The sequence below is a fragment of the Onychomys torridus genome, chromosome 8, assembly GCF_903995425.1.
Source record: "Onychomys torridus chromosome 8, mOncTor1.1, whole genome shotgun sequence".
In the NCBI taxonomy this organism is placed as follows: domain Eukaryota; kingdom Metazoa; phylum Chordata; class Mammalia; order Rodentia; family Cricetidae; genus Onychomys; species Onychomys torridus.
The window spans coordinates 85794032-85819069 of NC_050450.1; the positions used below are offsets into that span (position 1 = coordinate 85794032).

The 25038-nt window shown below is 48.4% G+C and overlaps 1 non-coding gene and 1 pseudogene across 1 annotated transcript; one reads left to right on the forward strand and one right to left on the reverse strand.

The window, feature by feature from the left end:
* The first annotated feature begins 2273 nt into the window (after positions 1 to 2273).
* On the forward strand, positions 2274 to 2345 carry Trnat-agu. The gene has a single exon. It is a non-coding gene; the product is annotated as a tRNA-Thr (tRNA).
* Positions 2346 to 18696: 16351 nt separating this feature from the next.
* LOC118590563 lies at positions 18697 to 18869 on the reverse strand (annotated as a pseudogene).
* Between the last annotated feature and the right edge of the window lie 6169 nt (positions 18870 to 25038).

The following is a 25038-nucleotide window of genomic DNA, read 5'->3' on the forward strand; positions in this document are numbered from 1 at the left end:
CCATATTTAATCCAGTGTCTAATGAAACATTTTTTAATTTTGTTTGAGACAGGGTCTCCTTATATAATCCTGGTTGGCTTGGAATTTCTTTTGTAGACCAGGCTGGCCTTGAACTCCTGGAGATCTGCCTGCCTCTGCCTCACTCCTCAGTGCTGGTTTTAAAGGTATGTGATGTCATGCTGAACTTAATTAAACATTTTAAAGTAAGCTTACATCTTTATGATCTAATTCTAGGCTGAGAAGTGCTTTCCTCCCACTCAAGAGGCTCTGGGTTTGGATTCCCAGCACTACATAAGCAAGGCAGAGGGCCAGTGAGATGGCACATTAGGTAAAGCCACTCACCACCAGGCCTGAGTTCAATCCCCAGGACCCACACGATAAAAGAGAAAACTGGGCCGGGAGGTGGTGGTGCACGCCTTTGATCCCAGCACTTAGGAGGCAGAGCCAGGGGGATCTCTGTGAGTTAGAGGCCAGCCTGGGCTACAGAGTGAGCTACAGGACACATGTACAAAACTACAAAGAGAAACCCTGTCTTGAAAAACCAAAAAGGGGCTGAAAAGATGGCTCTTCCAGAGGTCCTGAGTTCAATTCCCAGCAACCACATGGTGGCTCACAACCATCTGTAATGAGATCTGGTGCCCTCTTCTGGCCTTCAGGGACACATGCAGGCAGAATACTATATACATAGTAAATAAATAAATAAATCTTTTTAAAAAAGAGAGAGAGAGAGAAACCAGAAGAGAGAGAAAACTGATCACTGCAAAGTAAATAAATACAATTAAACAAACAACCACAGTGGGCCACTCCTGTAATCCCAGCACTCAGATGATGGAGACAAGAGACTCAGAAACTCTGGGGCATGCTCAGTTTTGTACTTAGTAAGTTCAGGACCAATCTGAGCTACATGAGACTCTGTCTCTGAAACAAAATCCAATTTTATTAATAGAATATCACTTATGAGAATCCTTATCCCCACTCACATTAACTTCCATTCCCATTCCCAAGCCTGGGGGAATGGTCTCTTTCTAGCTATAGAGAACTCCCATTTCTGGACACTTAGAAATGGAATTGTGTCATCTTTTGTCCTTGGCTTCTTTCATAAAAGCATAGTGTTTTTTCGGCTTTATCTGTACCCAAGTGTGTTTGCTCATGGATTAGTAGTTTATGCCTTTTTACTACTGGGTGATAACTCAGTGTGTGGATGGATAGACCATGCTTTGTTTATTCAATCACATTTGGGCTGTTTTTACTTTTGGGTTATAAATAATACAATCATGAACACTTGCGTTTAGGTTAAGTTTTTGCCTGATTTCATCCCTAGCACTGTAGCACAGACACAGAGATTGGTTTAGACAGGGTCTCTAAATTCAGGCTCGATGTGAAAGAGACTGCCCTTGGACTTCTGATCCTCCTGCCTCTATCTCCAAAGTGCTGGGATTAAAAAAAAATCTTAGGTGCTGGGTGGTGGTGTGCATGCCTTTAATCCTAGCACTCTGGAGGCAGAGGCAGGTGGATTTCTGTGAATTCCAGGACAGCCTGGTCTATAGAGTGAGTTCTAGGACAGCGGCTACACAGAGAAACCCTGTCTTGAAAAACAAAAACAAAAATTATATATACATACATATATATTATATAATGTTATATATTATAAATATTTGGGGGCTAGGGAGATGGCTCAGTGTGTAAAGTACTTGCTATGAAATGGGGAGGCAGTGTGTTTGGATTCCCAACACCCACGTAAAAAGCTGGGCAAAGTAGCAAGAGCCTACAACTCAAGTGCTGTGCGGCAGAGAGCAGAGGACCACTGGAGCTCTCTGAGCAGCTAGTCCAGTCATTCAATGAGCTCTAGGTTCAATGAGAAACGCTGTCTCAAAAACTATGAAAATATCTGCAGAGAAAGATGACGGCATTGACCTCTAGCCTCCACAAGCATGCACAGACACACCTGCACACACAAGTTCTCACACCCGTGAGGGGGGACCCATATTCACACATGCACAAGTGATTAGCTGGCTGGGAGTAGAGGCACATTTCTCTTCGAAAGTGAGTAAAGGAGGAACAGAAATTCAAGGTTATCATCCTTGACTACATAATAAGTTTGAAGCCAGCCTGAGAGATCAGAGACCCTATCACAAAAGACAAATGCTGGGCGCAGTGGCTCAGGACTTTCCTTTCAGCATTCTGGGGGTACAGCCAGGACCCAACGTTGAGGCCAGCCTGGTTTGTGTAGGGCTATGGAGCAAGAATCTATATCAAAAAAGAAAAAAAGAGGGTTGGGGATTAGCTCAGTGGTAGAGCGCTTGCCTAGTAAGCACAAGGCCCTGGGTTCGATCCTCAGCTCCAAAAAAAAAAAAAAAAAGAAAGAAAGAAAGAAAGAGAAAAACCAGAAAAGAAAATACAAATTAACAAAATGGTTTTATTTCTCTCACACATCTAGTTTAGAGTGGAATTGCCAGGTAATTGAGTGGGACACTTCTGTTAACTTTATTTATTTATTTTGGTTTTTCTAGACAAGGTGTCCCTGTGTGGCCCTGGCTGTTTTGAAACTCACTATGTAGACCAGGCTGGCCTCAAACTCACAGAGACCAGCCTGCCTCTGCCTCCCGAGTGCTGGGGTTAAAGAGGTGTGTCAGCATTGCTCCGGCAGTTTTATTTATTTATATTAGTGCTGGGGGTTGTCCCTGAGCCCTGTGTACGCTAGGACGTGCTTCACCCCTGAGCTACACATGGCCAGGCCTATGTTTAACTTTTATGTATTTATTTGTGAGTGTGTGTGTGTGTGTGTGTGTGTGTGTGTGTGTGTGTGTGTGAGAGAGAGAGAGAGAAAGAGAGAGAGAGAGAGAGAGAGAGAGAGAGAGAGAAAGCTCACCGCATGGTTCTCTCCCTGTACAGGGACTCAGCTCAGGGGGTCAGGCTTGGTGACAAGCATCTTTTCCTACTGAGCCATTTTGCCAGCCATGCTCAGGCTGAGAGAGGGACTCACACTGTAGCCAAAGGGGCCAGGAACTCACAGCAATCCTCTTGCCTCTGCTTCCCAAATGCTGAGATTACAAGCATGAGCCGCTACCTCTGGCCGCCAAACTGCTGTTCAAACTGCTTATGTCATTGCGCACTCATTCATTCATTCTTTTCTTTTCCAGACAGGGTTTCTCTCTGTAGCCCTCGCTGTCCTGGAACTCACTCTGTAGACCAGGCTGGCCTCAAACTCACAGAGATCCACCTGCCTCTCCTGGTATTAAAAACATGGGCTGCCACCACCCGGCATCAATGCACGTTCTTGTTCACAGCCAGCTTAAAGATTATAACCTGGATATACATTGGGGTGAAGTATTGTTTGTTTGTTTTTCTGTTTCTCTGTGTACTTCAGGGCCTGTCCTGGAACTCACTCTGTAGACCAGGCTGGCCTTGAACTTACAGAGATCTTCCTGCCTCTGCCTCCAGAGTTCTGGGATTAAAGGTGTGTGCCTCCACTGCCCAGCCAATTACTTATTTAATTTTATGTGTTTGAGTGTTTTACCTGCATGCATGTATGTCTGTGTACCATGTGCATGCTTGGTACCTGCAGAGGTCAGAGGAAGGAGTTAGGTCCCTTGGAACTGGAGTTACAGATGGTTGTGAGCTGTAATGTGGGTGCTGGGAACCGAACTTGGGTCTCTGTAAGAGCAGCCAGTACTCTTAACCACTGAGTCATCATGCCAATCCCTCAGTTAATGTCTCTTAACTTTCTCTCTCTCTCTCTCTTGAACTTCCTTTTAATCTGTAAAGTTGTTTATTTATTTGTGTCTGTGTGCCATGGAAGCCAGGGGACAACTTTGTGGATTCAATTCTTCTTCTGTCATGTGGGTCCTGGGGCAGAACTCATGTTGTCAGGCTTGGTGGCAAGTGCCTTTACCTTCCGAGTCAACTCTTGGCCTTTTCTGGGCTTTTTGTTTTGTTTTTTTGTGTGTCTCTTGTTTTGGATTTGTTTATTTATTTAAATTACTTATTCAATTAAACAAATAAGACAGGGTCTCACTGTATAGCTCTGGCTACCCTGGAATTCACCATGTAAACAGGCTTATTTTTATTTTAGTGTGTGTGTGTGTGTGTGTGTGTGTGTGTGTGTGTGTGTGTGTGTGTGATATAAGTGGAGGTGTGTTGGAGACCAGAAGAAGCTGTCAAGATTCCCAGCACCTGGACTTGATAAGAAAAAAACATTTGAAAAATCTTTTGTAATGCCGAGCAGTAGTGGCGCACGCTTTTAATCCCAGCACTTGGAAGGTAGAAACAGGCAGATCTCTGTGAGTTCAAGGCCAGCCTGTGCTACAGAGTGAGCTCCAGGAAAGGCGCAAAGCTACACAGAGAAACCTTGTCTCGAAAAACCAAAAAAAAAAAAAAAAATCTTCTGTAGATGTATGTATGTGCATGGATGTTTTGCTCGCATGTATGTCTGTCCACCACATGCATGCCTGGTGCCTGCAGAAGTCAGAAGAGGAAGTCAGAACCCTTAGAACTGCAGTTACACATGAGTGTGAGCTGCTGTGTGGCTGCTGGGAACAGAACCCACATTCTCTGCAAGAGCAACAAGTGCTCTTACTCACTGGGCCATCTCTTCAGCCTGTTTCTCGTCAAATATTCGTGTGTGTGTGTGTGTGTGTGTGTGTGTGTGTGTGTGTGTGCACATGCACACGCGCCCATGGGTGCTTGTTCTGTGGCCCACATGTGGAAGGCAATGCAACAGGAGTCAGCTCTCCTCTCTTTACAAGTGGGTCCCAGGGACTAAACTCGGGTCGTCAGGCTTGACAGCAAGTGCCTTTACCCATGAAGTCATGCTACCAATTTTCCTTTCTTTCATTTATTTTAAAGATTTTGGTTATTTAAGAAAGCATTTAAAAAAAAAAAAAAAAACCGTAGCCCTGCCTGGTTTGGAACTCACTGTGTAGCCCTGCCTGGTTTGGAACTCACAGAGAGATCCACCTGCTCCTGCCTCCCAAGTACTAGGTGTGCATGTGACAGCGCAACTGACTATTTTTTTATGTTAAATATTTGTGTGTGGGGGGGTATGTGCAAATGAGTACAGGTGCCCTTAGAGGTCAGAGGCATTGGCTACCTACCCCTGGAGCTGGAATTATGTGTAGTTGTGGGGTGCCCCTTGTGGATGCTGAGAATTGTCAGGGTGTTTGTTTGTTTGGTTTTGTTTTGTATTTGGAGACAGGATCTCTCTGTATAGCCCTGACAGTCCTGGAACTCTGTATAGACCAGGCTGGCCTCGAACTCACAGATATCCTCCTGCTTCTGCCTCCTGGGTGCTAGGATTAAAGACGTGCGCCACTCACCAGGCTCCAGGCTGCTCTTGAACTCCTCAGCCTCCTGCTTTTGCCTCCTGGGTGCGGGATTGCCTCTTTGTGCAAAGCTATCCACCCTCCACCAGCATGTCTGTCCTATTTAGAGGCCAACCCTGGAGCTGCAGCCCAGCGTTAGCGTGCCTGCCAGGCATAGTCAAGGCTTGGACTAAACCCCAGCACCAAAAAGGAAAAAACGAACCAAATCTCTTGACCCAAAGTCTGTTCGCCCATCCCTCTCCCTTTCACAGGCAAACTTGCCCGAGTCTGTCTGCACAGGCTGTTTTCCTTTTTTTTCTCACTTCCCACTTACTCCGCAGCCCACTTCCATCTGCTTCCTCCCCAACCTGTCACCGAAATAGCTCTGCTGTGGTCCAAGTGGCCTCTATCTCATCCAGCCTCCCTCTCACTGAAACCAGCAGGCCCTTGCCAGCCCCGTTGACCTCTCTGCCCCAGCCACACAAGCCTCGGCTTCTTCCGCTCTCCATCACAGGCTCCCCTCTTGTCTTCAGCCCCAAATGCTGCTGGCTCCCGGGGCTCCAACGAGAGAACTCTGCCCCTTCAAGCATCAGTCTGTGTCCACTTTGCAGTCACCATCAAGGGCTGGAATCCTCCTCTCAGCTCAGACCTACCTGTCCAGCTGCCCTGGAGTCTCCTGCTGGGGCATGTCAAAAGGCAATCTGATCAACCTGGCCAGACCCCTCAGCTCTCCTCCTCTTCCCACAACCAAGAGCTCCACTGTGATTCTATGAACCATTTCTACAACCACAAACCTTGCTGTTATCCTGATCCTTGGAGTCAGACCTGCAGCCAGGCAAACCACAGACTGGATTGTGTCCACAGCCATGGACTGGATTGTGTTACACGCTTTCAGGACAATTTTCTGCCTGATTTTTTTTTTTTTTCTAGACAGTGTCTCATATAGCCCAGGCTGGTCTCAAACTTCTATGCAGCCAACAGTGACCTTGAACTGGTATCACTACCTCCACTTTACCTCCCAAGTGCTGAGATGACAGATGTACAGCACCAGGCCAGATTATGCAGTGTCAGAGACCCTGTCCAGGACTTTCTTCCTGCTACATAGCACTCCCCCAGCTGAGCCTGGGCCTCAGTCTTCCCTTTCCTTCCATTTGCGGTTGCAGTGGACTAAAACCAGGGCCTCTGGCATGCTAGGCAAGTGCTCTCCTGCAGCTACATCACAGCGCCATCATTTCAGTTATATTTATGCATAGTGTGTTTTGTCTGTATGCATGTCTGTGCACAACATATGTGCAGGGTCCAAGGAAGCCAGAGGAGGGTGTTTTACCTTCTGGAACTGGAGGTACAGATGCTTGTGAGCTGCCACGTGAGTGCTGGAAATCAGACCCAGGTCCTCTGAAGGAGCATCCAGTGCTCTTAACCACGGAGCCATTGCTCCAGCTCCCAGCCTTATCCTTTTAACATTTCCCACCGTGTCCAGGCAAGGAGTGAATCCTAAGTGTGACAATTTTACAACAGGTCCTGCTGGAAAGAGACATGGATTCTCCTTCCTTCCGCCCTGTGATGTTCTCTCTCCACTCTCCAGTCACTTAGTACCTGTGGGTGTCTAAAGCAACAACTTCTGCCTCCCACCCCTCAGCCCCGTTTCTCCTGCTCCCTTCTGGGCAATGCCTACTCCTACTCACAGTGTTCTAGAATCACGGTTTCCCCAGGAGAAGCCTCTTCATGGCCCTTTCCAAACTGCAGCCAGCGGGCACGGTGGCCCATGCTTATAATAGGAGCTCCTGGGAAGTTGAGGCATGGGATCGGGAGTTTTAAGTCAGCCTGGATTACACAGTGAAACCCTGTCTCAAAACAAAAAGCAAGACCTGGGTTGGCGGCACTCCTCTGTAGTCCCAGCACTGTAAATGTGACAGTATAGGGTCAGGGTCACTCTGTACTACATTGTGAGTTTGAGGCCAGGGTGGGCTATGAGAGACCCGACTTCAAAAAACAAAGAGGTGTGGCATGGTGATGTTCTCTTAATCCCAGCACTCCATGGAGGTAGATGAATGAGAATCTGAATTCAAGGCCAGCCTGGTCTACACAGAAAATTTTAGGACAGCCTGGTTTATATAATGAGAGCCTTTCACACATAAAAATCAAAACAAAACAAAAAACCCATATAGAGGCAGCAGAGATGGCTCAGCAAAGGTCCTGAGTTTGAGTCCCAGCAATCACATGGTGCTTCACAATCATCTATAGGGAGATCTGATGCCCTCTTCTGGCATAAAGGTGTACATGCAGATAGAGCATTCATATAGATAAAAATAAATATTAAAAAACCCAAAACAAACACACAGTGGAGTATGATAGCACACACTTTTAATCCCAGCACTTGGAAGGCAGAGGTAGGCTGATCTCTGAATCTGAGGCCAGCCTGTTCCACAGAGTGAGTTCCAGGACAGTCAGGGCTACACAGAGAAACCCTGAGGCTGGAGAATTGCTCATTAAATAGTTAAGGGCAACCTTGATGCAGTTGCACAATGAAACTCTGTCTCAAAAGGAAACAATCAATCTACTTTCCTGTTTCCTAATGACATCTTGGACCTAAATTCTTTGTTGTTGTTTATCTGTTTTTATTTGTTTTTCCAGACAGGGTTTCTCTGTGTAGCCCTGGCTGTCTTGGATCTGGCTCTGTAAAGCAGGCTGTCCTTGAACTCACAGAGATGATTCTACCACTGCCTCCTGAGTGCCGGGATTAAAAGCATAAACCACCACTGCCTGGCTTGAGATTTCTCTTCTTCTTCTTTTTTTTTTTTTCTTTTTTTGTCGGAGCTGAGGACCGAACCCAGGGCCTTGCACTTGCTAGGCAAGCGCTCTACCACTGAACTAAATCCCCAACCCACAAGATTTATTTTCAATCTTATGTTATGTGTGATTGTCTGTCCCTGTAAATCCAGGAGCCTAGAGAGGCCACAAGAGGGCAGCAGATCCCCTGCAGCCCCTGTTGCAGGAGGCTGTGAGCCACCTTTTGAATGCCAGGAACTCATGTCCTTTGCAAAGAGCTCTTCACCACTGAGCAGGGGCTCCATCCCCACCTTTGCGTTCTGTGTTCATAGTTTCCAAGATGTGGCAATAATCTGCAGGTCAGAATTCAACAGAGGCCTTAATTAATCTAAATAATCGTATGTAGGAGCTGGCTGCTTGCGGCAGGAGGGCTGTTGGGCATTTAGAATTCCTCCATCCTCTGTCTCCTAGGGAATCAAAACTGAAGTATGCCCATGGGGTTAGCACAATGAATACCCAGTCACCCCAAACCAGAGAATTCTGTATCAGTGGTCACCTGCCAATATCATGTTACAGACAAAGGAAGCTTACACGCACGTGTGGGAACATGCAAAATGTGACAGCCATGGAGCCACAAATCAACAGGAAATTAAAAAAAAAAAAAAAAAAAAAGTACATCAAGCAGAAAACTTGGGGACCCAGGAAGGTCTCTTCCTGATAGACATCATACACCTTAGCCCTCCCAATTATGCATGGGAGTTAACTAAACATTCTGGGTAGAGAGGAAGTCAACCAACCAATCAGGGTGCCTGAAGAGTGCTCTGCATCCTGGAGATTGGAACGATTCCCATAGAAACCCCAGTTAACCTGTTCATAAATTATCATCTTAAACGAAGAACTTTCTTGCAGTCCACATTTATGAACTCTTAGGGAGAAAGGGATGTCCTCAGATTTTAAATTAGTAATGAAGGCTTTTTTTTTTTTTCATGTATGTCTGTGTGAGAGAGTATTAGAGTTACAGACAGTTGTGAGATGCCATGTGGGTGCTGGGAATTAAATCTGGGTCCTGTGGCAGAGCAGTCAATGCTCTTAACCACCTAGTCATCTTTCCAGATCCTGGTTTAATGTTTCTTGCTCATACTGCAGGCGTTGTTAATATCTTTTTTTTTTTTTTCCTTCCAGAGCTGAGGACTGAACCCAAGGCCTTGTGCTTGCTAGGCAAGCACTCTACCACTGAGCTAAATTCCCCCCCTCCCTTTTTCTAAAAAAGATTTATTTATCATGTATACAGTGTTCTGTTTGCATGTATCCCTGTAAGCCAGAAGAAGGCACCAGATCTTATTACAGATGGTTGTGAGCCACCATGAAGTTGCTGGGAAGAGCAGTCAGTGTTCTTAACCTCTGAGCCATCTCTCCAGCCCTTATGAAGCCTTTCTTTTCGTTGTTGTTGTTTTGTTTTTTTCAAGGCAGGGTTTCTCTGTAGCTTTAGAGGCTGTCCTGGAACTTGCTTTGTAGACCAGGCTGGCCTCGAACTCACAGAGATCCACCTGCCTCTGCCTCCCGAGTGCTGGGACTAAAGGTGGGCTCCACTGCTACCCAGCTCATCCCCTCCTCCCTCCAATCCTTTTTTTTTTTTTTTTTTTTGAGACAAGGTCCTGTCTTGTCTTTAGTCTTGGCTAGCCTAGAACTCACTATATAGCCCAGACTGGCCTTGTACTCACAGGATTCCACCTGTCTCTGCCTCCTTAGTGCTGGGATTAAAGGTGTGTATCACCACACCAGGCATGAAAAAATTTAAAAGATAAGTTTTATAATATAAAAACTAAAAACCCAATGAATTAATAACATAAAGCTGTGTACTTAAAAACAGTAAAATATGCCGGGCAGTGGTGCTACACGCCTTTAATTCCAGTACTTGGGAGGCAGAGGCAGGCATGTCTCTGTGAGTTGGAGGCCAGCCTGGTCTACAGAGCGAGATCCAGGACAGGCTCCAAAGCTACACAAAGAAACCCTGTCTCGAAAAAACAAACAACAACAACAACAAAAACACTTAAAATATCTTATCTCAGGGATGGAGATATGGCTCAGTGGTGTTAAGAACATTGGCTGCTTTTCCAGAGGTTCTGAGTTCAAGTTCCAGCAACCATGCGGTGGCTCCCAATTGTCTTTAACTGTAGTCCGGTGGGAACTGATGTTCTCATGTTGTGAAGACAGACACCCTTTTACATGAATAGATTTTTTTTTGGGGGGGGGTTTCTTCTTGAGAGAGGGTCTCACTATGTAGCCTTGGATGGCTTAGAACTCAGTAAGTAGATCAGGCTGGTTTCAAACTCAGTGATGTCCTTGCCTCTGCCTCCCCTGGGGATTACCAGGATTAAAGTCATATGTGCTTCCACGTCCAGCATATGTATTATTTTTCTGGAATAGTTCAAGTGATTTATAATTTGTTCAAAATTCACTCAAAAAATACACTTCAGGAAATTTTCCAACTATAATGTTATGATCACACCTCATATGATCACAACTAACAATTCTTCAGTATCATCTAATGTCCTAATATCCTGCCTGTCTTCAAATTTATCTACTTTTCCCTACAACGTGATTTTTTTTTTCATCCAGTTTGTTCTAAGCAGGGTCTAAATAAGGATGCATACCACATTTGGTTGTTTCAGAAGCCTCATTTAAATCTAGAAGAACTTCCCCTACTGTTCACTTGTTGAATTGTTAAAACATTTAAGTAGATTACAGACATCATGTCCCACCTTCCAGATTTCTCCCACTGCTTCTTCATAGTGGGGTTTCTCCTGGAAGCTGGAAACTCACTCTATGGATTAGGCTGGGTTAGACCCGGGTTTCTATACCCACAAAACCAGCTCATGGTGACACATCCCAGTCTGTGCTGGTCTGTGCCTGGGTGTCCTTGATCCCCAGGTTCTCCTGTGAGTGATGCAGACTGCCAACCCCTCATCTAGAAGTTGGGCTGGAGAGATGGCTCAGATATATGTGCAGGCCAAACACCAATGCACATCAGCAAACAGTCTACACAAGTTCTGGGATTACAGGGTTCTGCCTCCCAAGTTCTCTGTAGGGCCGAGAATGCAAGCCCCGCTAGGTATGAATTTAAGGAATTTAGATTGTGCTCTCTGGATATGGTAGCACATACTTGTAAGCTTAGCACTTTGGGGGCAGAGTCAGGAGAACTTTTGTGAGTCTGAAGTTAGCCTAGGCAATGTAGTAAGTTCAAGGCTAGCCAGGGCTGCAAAGCAAGACTTTGTCTCAAAAGCAAGCAGCAAAATAGAAATCTCTAATTCTTTTTTTAATATTTATTTATCTTTATCTGCATTGGTGTTTTGCCTGTGTGAGGGTGTCCGGTCCCCTGGAACTGGAGTTACAGGTGTGAGCTGCCTTGTAGGTGCTGGGAATTGAACCTGGGTCCTCTGGAAGAACAGCCAGTAGTTTTAAACTGCTGAGCCATGTCTCCGGCACAAAATCTCTAATTCTTACAGGACAAGAACTGTTTTCTTTTTCTTTTTTCAAGACAGGCTTTCTCTGTGTAGCCCTGGCTGTTCCGGAACTCACTGTGTAGACCAGGCTGGCCTCGAACTCACAGAGATCCGCCTGCCTCTGCTTCCCGAGTGCTGGGATTAAAGGTGTGTGTCACCACCACCCAGTTAGGACAGAGAATTTTGAAAAGCTGCAGGTCAGACTTGGAAGTGGTGGGGTGCATGGAGTTGTGCCACACAGAATGGCTTGAAAGGGGACCACATTTGCCAGCTGACCAGTTCAAACCCTGCTCCATATGGTAGTTTGGCATGAGCCATCCAAGTTATATCTCCACTAGTTTGATTTTACAGAGGAGGAAACTGGAGGCTCTGTCTTGCTCAGGCATTCTGCTAAATCCTGAGGGCAGGTCTGGTGAGCACCAGAGGGAGCACCATTTGATGGGAGGTCCAGCAGCCAGGCACTGACTAGGAAGGAGGAGCCTGGTGGAGGCAGAGGCCCAGGTCCCCCACATCTTGGGTGGGAGGAAGAGAAAATAATGAGCTTGTTCCCTTGCAGCTGTCCAGATGTCCCCAAGCTACTCCCTTGAGAACTGGTGTTTATTACAGGACAACGGCTGTAATTTGGCTTCTGGCATGTTTGGACAATTAGCTTACATTATCCTTCATTGATGTTTCATTCAAAGCAAGGACAGTCTTCCATTCATTCTGCGGAGGCCTGTCTTCAGTGAGAGTCACAGAAGGGACCCTGTGAACCTGGAGCTACTGTCTCCCTCTCAGGGGTGGAAGTTGGCCAGAGCTGAGGTTAGGCCAAGGTGAGCAGTCTGTCTGCAGGGCAGCTGGAGTCAGCTGGGGGTTGGGGGCAGTGCTGGGATCTGAACTCCCCTCAGAAGGTAATTGCCTTGCAGAGGCTCTACACACTCAGCCAGTGTAGGGGTTTGAATAAGAATGGTCCCCCATTGGGTGGTGAATCTCTGTGAGTTTGAGGCCAGCCTGGTCTACAGAAAACCCTGCATTGAAAAACCAAAATTTGCTAGGCGGTGGTGGCACACGCCTTTAATCCCAGTACTCGGAAGGCAGAGGCAGGCGGATCTCTGTGAGTTCGAGGCCAGCCTGGTCTACAAACGGAGTTCCAGGAAAGGCACAAAACTACACAGAGAAACCCTGTTTCGGAAAAAGAAAAAACAAAACAAAACACACAAAAAAAAGAATGGCCCCCATAAGCTTATGTATCTGAATGTTTAGCCACCAGGGAGTAGAACTGTTGGAAATAATTATAAGGATTAGGAGGTGTGGCCTTGTTGGAGGAAGTGTGTCCAATCTGTGTCTGTCTGTCTATGAACCATGATGTAGCTCTCCGCTACTACTGCTCCAGCCCCTGCCTGCATACTGCCATGTCCCACCATGCCGATAACAGACTAAACCTCCGAAACTGTGAGCAAGCCCCCAGTGAAATGTTTCTTTTATACGAGTTGCCTTGGTCATGGTGTCTCTTCATGGCAATGGAACTGTGACTAAAGCAGTCAGGGTCCAGAACTGTGGCCCAGAGGACAGAACACAGAGTCCTCGGGAAGGAAGCAGCTGAAACGTCAAGGACTCTCAGGCTGAGTGAGGGTGGCACCTGGAGAAAAGGGGACCCTTCTGCATCCAGGCAGTAACCTACAAGGGGTTACTGGGGTCTTGTGGGGGCGATTCAGAGACAGGAAGGAGGGAACTGGGGATGAACTCCCAGGGCTGTCTAGAGGCTGGGAACCTCCCTAGGACCTGCAGGTAGGTGTGTGTGTGTGCGTGCGTGTGTGTGTGTGTGTGTGTGTGTGTGTGCGTGCGTGCGTGCGTGCGTGCGTGCGTGCGTGTGTGTGTGTGTGTGTGTCTGTCTGTCTGTCTGTCTGTCTGTCTGTGTAGCTCTGGGCACTGCTGGGAGAGGAAGGGGGAGTCTGAAGAGGAGGCTAAGCACAGGAGGAAATGCCACTCACTGACAGTTTAAGGGGCACCTTGATGGAGGGCTGACTGGACTGTTCGGAGTAGGCTTAGACAGATTTGAAAGAAGGGTTGCAGTGGGAGAGAGAGGGACTGAGAAGGGAATGGGGGAGAATGATTCATGATTTACACGCGTGAAACTGTCAGAGAAACAAAACAAAACACACACAGGGCCTGGAGAGACGGCTCACAGTCAAGAGCAGAGTTGCTCTTGCGGAGGACATGGGTTCGCTTCCCAGTACCCACATGACAGCACACGACCCTCTGTAATTGAAGTTCCTGAGGATTTGATGTCTTCTGGCCTCTGCGAGTACCAGGCATGCATGTGGTGCATTTAGATATATGAGTGGAAAACACTCATGCACATAAAATACAATCTTTAAAGAGGAAAGGGAGATTTAAAAGTCATGAAGACAGGTTTCTAAGCACTAAGAGAACTGAGAAGAATCACTTGGAGCCAGAGCTTGGGGACAAGGAAGACAAAAGCACACTGAGGTCTCAGCAGGAATAGGCCCAAGGATGTCACCTGCTGAACAGAGCTACCATCAGAAGCAGCCACCTGAGCACATGAAGGCACAAAAGCCTAGACAGCTTGGGCCACATGCTCACCTCCAGGCTGCCCAGAGCGTGAAGACAGAGGCTGGGCATTCCATCTTCGTCCTCTCTAAACATTTACTGATAATCTAGCACCTGCCTGGCAGTCTGGGGTCGCTGACATAGCCACACCGTCTTCCAAGATCCTCTCCTGGCACTCACACAGGAAAGGAAAGGATGGGACTTGTCATAAATACCTAAAAGTGCTGTTAAGGAAAATGGGAGCACAGAAGTGTGCTATAGTTTTCATTGTTGTTGTTGTTTTTTGTTTTTTTGTTTTTTGGAGACAGGGTTTCTCTGTGTAGCTTTGTGCCTTTCCTGGAACTCATTCTGCAGCCCAGGCTGGTCTCGAACTCACAGAGATCCGCCTGCCTCTGCCTCTTGAGTGCTGGGATTAAAGGCGTGTGCCACCACAGCCCAGCTGTTTTCATTGTTTTTATGGGCAGAGGATGTAGTTCAGTTGGTACAGTGCTTGCCTAGTATACAGGAAGTCTTGGGTTCAATATCCAGCACGCATAAAACCAAGCATGGTGGAACATGCCTGTAATTCCAGCACTGAGAAGGTGGAGGCTAAAGGGTCAGAAGAAATCTGAAGTCATCTTCAGCTACAAAGTGAATCCAAAGCCAGCCTTGCCTACATGAGATCCCATCTCAAACAAAAACCAAAACCTTAGAGAGGGTTTCACACAGTAGCCCAGGCTGGCCTAAAACCTGCAATTCTCCTGCCTCAGCGCCAGGAGGAGTAAGCGCCGCCTTGCCGGGCTTGGGCACAGTGTTAAGTCGAGTCCAGGGAGGCCTTTTTCATGGAGCAATGACTTCCTGTTTTCATTCGGTAACTATATTCATTAATTACATTAATTGTATTGATTTATTACATTCATGATATTATGTCCTGATACTACTGTCCATTTGTGGGGCTTTTCAATCACACAAAACAGAGATTCTGTGCTTAGGAAATCATTGCTCTATATTCCTTTCTTCTCCATCTTGAGATAATGTCTAATCTTTCTGTCTCTATGAACTTGTGTATTCTATATATTTCATGTAATACAATTCTATAGTATTTGTTCTTTTTTGAATATAAAAACATTATATGTACAACTGCAGGGGAAATTAATACTCAGATAGCTTGAACATAGAAACAGGTTATAATTCAAAAGTCCAGGGTTATTTGAAACAGGAAAATATTTTCTCTGTAGAAAATAGTAAAAATGGGTTGGGGATTTAGCTCAGTGGTAGAGCGCTTGCCTAGCAAGCGCAAGGCCATGGGTTTGATCCTCAGCTCCAAAAAAAAAGAAAAGAAAAGGGAACACACACACACACACACACACACACACACACACACACACACACACACAAATAAATCGTGTTAGTAAAAGCTGGGAAAATAAAATAAGATACAATTTCATGCCAAAAAGTTGCGAACAGGACATCTTAAGACTTCACCACTTTCTTCTATCCCAGGTTACTCTAAAAAAAAAAAAGAAAGAAAATAGTAAAAATGATAACATTTCCCAATAAGTCCTTCTAAGCAAAATAATAACTGAATTATACATATAAATGTTGATTAGATTCTAGGATACAGGAGAAACCTATCTTCATCTGTTCAGAGAGCTAGGTTTGGTGTAAGTGAGATTCCTATTCATCTTTCCCTTCACTGATTTACAGCAGACATTTTTCTACAAGCTAATCCATAATCTAAAAAGATGTTAGCCTCCCCTCCAGGAAGGTCTTTGAAGGCAGGAACATGTTGAGAAACATCCAGGACGCCAGCCAGGCTGTGGTCCTGTGCAGACGAGGTAGAAGAGACCCACCAGAAAGATTGGGGCAGCGGGTTAGATCAGTCCTTTCAGGACCCTGTAAGACCAAGGTCTCCTTCCGAGTATGACAGGGTTTTTGTGTTCATATTACATATGGCATGCATTCACACAAACACACACAATATACATAAATTAAAATATATTTTGGGATTGGACCCCTGGAAATGGCATTACAGACCGTTGTGAGCCACGATGTGGGTGCTGGGGACCGACACAGGTCCTCTAAGAGCACTACATTCTCTTAACCGCTGAGCCATCCCTCCAGTCCATTTTATTTAGTTTTTGGGTTTTTATTTTTTATTTTTTATTTTTTGAGACAGGGTTTCTCTGTAGCTTTGGAGCCTGTCCTAGAACTCGATCTGTAGACCAGGCTGGCCTCGAACTCACAGAGATCCGCCTGCCTCTGCCTCCCGGGTGCTGGGATTACAGGCGTGTGCCACCACCGCCCGGCCCATTTTATTTTTATTATATTTACTGATTCATGTACATGTGCGTGGGTGCGCTTGTCCACTTAGTGGTCAGGAGGTAACTTGTGGCAGTTGGTTCTTTCTTTCCATCATGTGAATCATGGAGATTAAACTTGGTCCTCAGGTTCGCAGCAAGTGCCTTTACCCACTGTGCCATCTAGCCAGCTCAATTTTTTTTAGACAGAATCTCTCTCTTTTTTTTTTTTATTAAAGACTTATTTACTTATGTATAGTGATCTGCCTGCATGTATGCCTGCAGGCCAGAAGAGGGCACCAGGTCTCATTACAGATGGTTGTGAGCCATCATGTGGTTGCTGGGAATTGAACTCAGGACCTCTGGAAGAACAGTCAGTGCTCTTAACCTCTGAGCCATCTCTCCAGCCTAGACAGAATCTTATGCCGCCTGGAACTCCTGATCCTCCTTCTTTTACCTCCCAAATGATGGATTATGGAAATGTACCAGCAAGCTGTTTTTTTTTTGTTTGAGGCAAGCTCTCGCTCGGTATCCCTGGCTGACCTAGAACTCATTGCAAAGCCCAGACTGCCTTTATCCGTGGGAACCTCCCTTCCTCAGTCCATAGTTAGAACTAGTTATAGATACGCCTGGCTTTGTTGTTGTTGTTGATGATGATTTGTTTTTTTAGCAGCATCTGGCTGAGTCGCTTTTGATGGCCATGAACTTGTGCGGTCTCTTGCCTCTACCTCAAGTTGTGTGATGACAGGCCTACATCACCGTGTCCAATACCTGTACTGCTCAAATGTACTGTATATCCATTTCTGGGACATGGGAAGTGTGGCTCAGTGGTAGAGCTCCTGCCTAGTTGTCAAGGTCTTGGGTCCAGTCCTCAGAAGGACACAAATAAGTAAAATTTCAATCAGTGAATTTCAAGGGAGCGAGCATGAGATTCAGTGGTAGAGAGCCAACCTGGTGCAAGAGGCCCTGGGTTTGGTCCCTACCGTTGCAAATAAATAAAGTATGTTCTAGTACATGTAAAGTGTACCATATTAATTTGATTTTAAAAAGTGGAGAACTATGCCAGGTGGTGGTGGCGGCGGCGGCGCACCCCTCTAATGCCAGCACTCAGGAGGCAGAGCCAGGCAGATCTCTGTGAGTTCCAGGCCAGCCTGGTCTACAGAGCGAGTTCCAGGACAGGCACCAAAACTACACAGGGTTTCTACCCTGTCTCAAAAAACCAAAAGAAAAAAAGCTTGTAGAGCGGTGCTGGTACATGCCTTTAATCCCAGTACTTGGGAGGCAGAAGCTGGTAGATCTCTCAGTTTGAGGTTAGCCTGGTCTACAGAGGGAGTTCCAGGACAGCCAGGGCTACACAGAGAAACTCTGTCTTGAAACAAACAAACAAAGAAGTGGAGAGCTATACAGCAAATGCTACCTACAATCCCAGACAGAATTCAGGAGACAGAGGCAGGAGGTTGGCAGCAAGTTCAAGCCAGAATACTCTACATTTGGAGGTCAAGATAGCCAGTTCTACACAGAAGTCCCCGCCTTCAAAGAGCAGACTTTATAAAAGAGAATGTTTGCATTGAGGAGAGCGCGCTGATAAAGTGATGTCCATCAAGCATGAAGACCGGAATCTGACATGATCCCCAGAACCCATATTTAAAAAAAAAAAAAAAAAAAAAAAGGCAGGGAGAGGCTGGAGAGATGGCTCAGCAGTTAAGAGCACTGGACGCTCTTCTTCGGGTTTGTTGAGACAGAATTTCTCTGTGTAGCTCTGGCTGTCCTGGAACTCGCGCTGCAGGGAGAAAAGATCTACATGAGGGGTGGGTGGAGAGGGAATTCATGGCATGAAATTAACTGCACTCTTTTTCAGGAAGTGGGGTTCGCTTTGCAGCCCTGGCTGTCCTGGAACTCACTCTGGGGACCAGGTTGGCCTCACAGAGATCTGCCTGCCTCATTCCCAAATCCTGGGAGTAAAGGTGTGCGCCACCATGCCAGGCTATGGCAGTGGAATTGAAAGGAGAGAGTTCGGCCCGGCACGGCCTTGGGGCTGAGGAGCCCACCAGTCAAAAGTGCGAAGGACAACAGCCAGGAGCTACAGCAGAGACATCTGTACCCTGCGCAAGGCAGGGCTCATACTGACCCGTGCACACGCTCATCCCAGGCTGAGATACTGGCCCCCGTTACCGTCAGGTCCCAGCTGACCTCAGACCATCTCTGCAGCTCATCTCCGGCCTCCTCTGCACCTCCTCTACCTCATTATACCATGTGTCATTCTCCAGCCCTCTTTTTACCTTTTCCTTTTAAATACTGGAGCGTGACCATGGCTGTCCCCCAATTCCATGAATCATGGAATCAAGTTTCCCACATCTGGGGAAATTGTAGGGGTCAGCACACCTGGAGTGCACTAGGTAAGATTCACCCTGGGGGGGCTGGAGAGATGGCTCAGTGGTTAATAGCACTGACTACTCTTCCAGAGGTCCTGAGTTCAATTCCCAGCAACCACATGGTGGCTCACAACCATCTGTAATGAGATCTGGCGCCCTCTTCTGGCCTTCAGGCAGAATACTGTATACTGTATTCATTTATTATGATAAATGAATAATTCTTTAAAAAAAAAAAAAGATTCACCCTGGGTACTGTCTTCATGATCATAGTATCTCCTCTGCCAGTTGAATTATTATTTGAAACAAAGTTTTACTGTGTAGCCCTGGCTATCTGGAACTTGAAAGTGCTGGGATTATAAGTGTATATCACCCCTTGTGGATTCTGAGATACTAAATTGCTCAGGTGGTCTTAAATTTTCTACCTCTACTGTTCAAGTAGCTGGTTTATAGCTGGACTCCAAGCATCTGCTTTAATCTATGGGTGTCTATCCTTGACTTCAAGATCTTTGCTTTCCAATTTCCTACCCCCTTACTAGGGGTCTCCACTAATTCCTTCTCTCTCTCTTTGTAGTGTTTCTGAGGCAGGGTCTTACTCTGGCCCAGGCTGGCCTTGAACTTGTAGCTCACAGTGATCCTCCTGCCTTAGCCTCCCCAGTGCTGTGGTTACAAGTGTGCACCACCCAGCCTAGCCTATACGGATTCAATCTGTCAGCCTCTAGCATCGGGGCCTGGAATTTTCCAGCCTGAAGTCACCAGGCCTGTTCTTTCTAGAATCCTTCCCTCCTCCTTCCTGATGGCCTGTGACCACCATACCACCATCTTCGTCCTAAGTACCTGTCTTCCACCACATGAACTCTTCTGCTTCTAGTGACAGCCTGCTTGGCCACCCGACCTGGAGTCTTTCCAGCTTAGGTCTTCCATAGTCAGACTGGAACAGCTGAGTGTCTCCTGGGAGCTGTCACCTCCCACAGCACAGGCACCCAGGGTGGGATATCCACGGCTCAGTGGCTCTGTCACCTGACCTCTCTATCCAGCCCAGTCCCCTGCTCTGCTGCAGTTAGCTGCGTACTCATCTTACATCTGGACTCCTACACGTCCGCAGACCCCGACTCTATCCCCCAGCACTACTCAAGTATGCCCTGTGTTCAGCCGCACACCACCTAGGGGCATATTGAACCTGCTAGATCTCAGGCTGGGCTTGGTGGTACAGGCCTATAATCCTAGCATTTCAGAAATTGAGGCAAGGAGATTGCTGTGAGTTTGAGGCCAGCCTGAGCTAGTAGAAGCCCTGTCTCAGAAAATTAAAAAAATAATAAAAATAATAGCTATGCCTTTCCTGGAACTCACTCTGTAGACCAGGCTGGCCTGGAATCCAGAGATCCACCCGCCTCTGCCTCCTGAGTGCTGGGATCAAAGGTGTGCACCACTACCACCTACCTAAAAAGATAATTTAAAAATTAAGAATCTGCATTTGAGCCAGGTGGCAGTGGCACAGGCCTTTAATCCCAGCACTTGAGAGGCAGAGCCAGGTGGATCTCTGTGAGTTCGAGGCCAGCCTGGTCTACAGAGCGAGATCCAGGACAGGCACCAAAAATACAGAGAAACCCTGTCTCGAAAAAACCAAAAACCAAAAACAACACAAAACAAAAACCTGCATTTGAGAGGATGGAAAGATTGCTCAGTGATTAAGAGCCACTAGCTGCTTTTCCAGAGGTCCTGAGTTCAATTCCCAGCAACCACATGGTGGCTCACAACCATCTATAGTGGGATCTGATGCCCTCTTCTGTCATGGAGGCATACATGCAAATAGGGCACTCATACACATAAAATAGATCTTTAAAAAAAATCTACATTTGAGGCTGGTCAGTGGTGGCACATGCTTTTAATCCCAGCACTCAGGAGACAGAGGCAGGCAGATCTCTGTTAGCTCAAGGTCAGCTTGGTCTACAGAGATAGTTTCAAGATAGACAAGGCTACACACACACAAAAAAAAAACTGTCTGGAAAAAAAAATCTACATTTGAATATTAAAAAAAAAACAGAAACCCTGGGAGTTCACATGGACTTTAAGATTGAGAATCACTGGGGGCTAGAAAGATGGCTCAGAGGTTAAGAGCATTGACTGCTCTTCCAGAGGTCCTGAGTTCAATTCCCAGCACCCACATGGTGGCTCACAACCATCTGTAATGAGATCTGGCGCCCTCTTCTGTATAAATCTTAAAAAAAAAAAAAAAAAAGATTGAGAATCACTGTCCCAATTACCTCCCAACTTCTAGTGGCCACCCAACCCTAAGCAACATCTGAGGGAAGCAGAGTGAACATATATGGCCAATCACATCTTACCTAGAAAGCCTGAGGCACTGAGTTCTAGTCCTTGACTGCACAATTAGAAGGGAGACCTAATTATCTCCATTTTAGTTTGGCAAACGGAAACTCTTTGCATCTGAACCCTAAGTGTTGTCTTTAACATTTGGGCTTAAACCCAGACATTCTGACTGGACACCAAAGGCCCCTTCATCTGTTTGTTGCCCTATGGACAATTCCTCCTGTTCCTTCTCCGGCTACACTTGCTGGGACGGTTATCACAAAACACAGCTTCAACACAATGGCTTGGGGGCTCCTGTCTCTGAGCATGCTGGCTTCTGGCCTGGAATTTCTGCTGCCCCCATCTGCCTATGAGCCCTTGCTCACCCACTGGCCTTCGCTGACGTCACAGACACCTCGGATTGGGAACTGTTCACAGCACCCCTATTGCCCGACTCTCTTGAATGAGTGATTTCTGCATACTGCTGTCATTTCCGCCAGCCCAGGATTCATTGAAATACTTGCTGAACTTTCTCCACCTCTGTCCTGACTGAAGCTGTAAGAGGGATGGATGCATGTGAGACTTTAGGAAGGCCTGGTAGCAGAGAGGAACCGGGAAAACATACCCGTCATCAAGTCATCAAGTCATCCTCAGGCTGGAAAGTTCCCTGTGAAGAGTCACCAACCCACAGGGTTAAGTCCAAGGGGACTTCCGAGATGAAACCACCCACCCAACCGTCAGCCGGTCACTGCTGTGCCCAAGGCTACACGAAGGGCTAAGAAGATAGGCTGGGACTGGATTCCAAGAAGCTCTGAAGCTGATGACTCTTACCCCACGCACTTGCCCCTTGCTACCCACCCTCTCCCTAGAGGAAGTCGCTGCTGCCCTGATGTGGTCACCCCACCCGTAGGACTGAGGCCTCCGGCTGGAGAGGAGGACCTAATTATCTCCATTTTACAGTTTGGCAAACTAAAGCTATTTGCATCTATTTGCATATGAGCCCTAAGTGCTGTGTCTTCCCGTGAAAATGTGTGAAAAGCCCATGTTCAGGGCCATTGCAACAGCGATGACTCTGGACAACCTAGGGCCTGGGAAAGCCCCCGACTCCCACGGTTCCTCTTCAGATGGGCCTCTGAGTATGGGCACAGCGCTTGTGATTTAGGAAGGAACCTGCTGGCTCATCTCCCTTCCCCCTAGACGGGTCATGGGCAGTCATAACCTTTGGTGGGAAATCACCTTTTGCACCGATAGCAAGAGGCAACTCGCCCCCCTTTCAATCCTTGGGCTGGTACAGCAGCCTATTTCGGAGAAACTGACGGCCCCAGCTATGGTATGCTAACCAGTCACACAGCCAGGTAATGCCAGGGCTGGGGCTGGCACCAGAGACCAACTGGAACGCACCCTTCCCGCCCGCCCGCGTTCCCTCGACCCCATGCCAGGTCGGTCTACCCGATCACTAGAAACCTCGTACTCACGGGCTGGGCCGCCTCCGCGGAAAGGCACTTAACCTCCCCAAGCGGCCCCCAAGGTCAGCAGCTTTGCGTTGGGGGCTGAAAACAGTTCGCCAAGGAGGCGTAAAGGAAAAGCAAACCCGCCCGTGGGCACCCGCGCAGTCCGTTCTTCCAGCCCAGGTCTGTCTACTAGCCCAGAGAGGTCGTCCTCCCCTTCCCCCCGCCCCCCGGCCCCGGGGACCGACGAAAGCAAACGTAGGGCAAAAACCGAAACCGCCACCCTCTTCTGCCTCCCCCGCTCCGTTCCGGGAACCAGCGAGCCAGACTGCGCGGAACCGCGCCCGGCGGCAGGCGCCTGGGCCCGGGGCCGCCCCGACCGCAGCCCGCAGCCCGCAGCCCGCAGCCCGCAGCCCGCAGCCCGGGCCGGGAGGTGCGGGGGCCGGCGCGGTCGGGCCCGAGCAGCAGCGCGGCGCGCGCTTCCGCCCCGCTCGGCTCCGGCGGCGGCCAAGGCGGCCCCACAATCCCCTTCTGGCTCCGGGGACGGGCGGGGCGGGGCGGGGCGGGGCGGGGCGGGCCGAGAGGGCGGAAATAATTTTCTGTTTCGCCCTCTCTGCCCCAGTCCCTTTGCGGCGGGACGAGCAAGGCGGGCGGAGATGCGGGAGGCGGGAGTGGGACGCGCTGCCTGCACTGGCGCGCTTTGCCGGGGGCGGAGAGGGTGTCGAGAGGAACCGCAGGGATTGAGCGCCTACTGTGTGTACTTGGTCTCCACGCCTTAGGGCAACGTCCCACTTATGAAGAGACCGGCGGAGCCCAAGAGTTGAAAGCTGTGCGGCCAGAACATGCGTGACACCTCAAATCGGTGACGCGTCCTACTATTGGAGAGCACCATGAACTGGAACCACTTGTTGGTCGAGACCCGCTCCTGCTTGGGTCTTATGGATATGCACAAAGTGGGCGCTCAGAAAAAGGTCTGAAGCTGGAGAGTGAGCCTGACAGCTCCGCCCCCCCGGTACCGGCTGCGAACCCCGCCAAGCCTGCAGAGGGTTCCCCAAGTCCAGAGGGGAGCGCGTGGGGAAGAGGCGGGCGGCTCAGCTCCCCCCAGGCTGGAGACACGGTAGCAGAGCCCTGGTCTTTGCAGAAGCCAAGACTGGGTTCAAATCTTGGCTCTAGCTTTCGAGCTATGCGCCTTCGAGCAAGTTATTTAACCCGTGTCGCAGTCGCTCCATCCGTAAAACGGAGACCATTTCCACCCACCTTAGATGAGGATTAAAGCAAAATGTTCCTAAATCGCTAAACACGCGTCAAACGTCCATCCTAAAAGGGGACATGTTGGGCACGGGCTTGACTCAAGACAGGTATTCCGTCCCCTGTCCTCAAGTCACCAATTCCTGGGTGCAGGGACCAAGGGGTCGTAACGTGACCCTCGTCGGGCGAAACCCGAACTGTGAGCACTTTAGACGGTAGGGGTTCCCGAGGTAAATACTCCGGTATTTTGAAACTGTTGGAAAGGTAGGGCAGACATTTTCCGTCTTTCCTGCAGATCTGTTCTTGCCAGTAGAAGTAGTTCGCTAGAAACTTCAAGTCAGGTTTCTCCTGAGTCTTAACTTTTCATAGGAGCCAAGCTCACCATCTGAGTACAAAAGCAGTTCTAGCCGAGAGCTCGGCCCTCGACACGTCCCGATTCAGAAGCCCAAGATAAGACGACTACCTCTGGTCCACCTCTCTAGACCGTCGTCTCTCCGTCCTGGCAGCCTCCGGGATTCCCAGGGTCCAAGGGTGAGCCGCAGAGTCGGGGGCTGCAGCCCCGAACTCCCGCCTGGCCAGGATTAAGGGAGTAAATCCCTGACGCCACAGGCCAGGTCAAGGACAAGTTCTCCCCCGCCCTGCTCCCCCGTCCTGGGCGGGGAGACGCGCAGGGGGAGCTGCGGGCCCCGGCCCCTTGATGTTCCGGTTGAACAGGTGCTGGTGAAAAGGAGGCGGACCCGGCGGAAGAGTGGGCCAGGGGGGCAGTGCGCGGAAGGGGGAGCGGCCCCTCCAGCCTCAATCCCCCAGCCCGCCTCCTCCTCTGCCAGCCTCCTGCCCCTCCCCCCCAGGAAGCGTTCCCGGCCCAGAGGTCTTTGAAGTGTGGATGAAGCCCCCAGGGCTGCCGTCTCCCCTCGGCCACCCGACCTCCCGCTGAGGGGGTATTTGACCTTTGGTCCCATGAGGGCGCCGTGTCCCCCTTGTAAAGAAAAAAGGGGGGGATCAGATCTCGTCTTTGGGCCTATACCAGTCTGGGGGGGGGGCTGAGTCTTGGGTCGCCCCCTCCCCCAAGCCCCAGACCCAATTTCGGGGGCTTTAATCCTTCGTTGTGAGAGCTATTGTGTTTGTGTGCATGCCCAGAAGTCAGGCACGATTCTGTTTGCAAGGGCCTCCAAGGTAGCGATCTCTTAACTCGCGTTAAATCTTTAGGCACGCCTTGAAGCTGGAGGTGGAGCTAGGTCTTTGAGACTTCAGATGGCGGGGCTTGG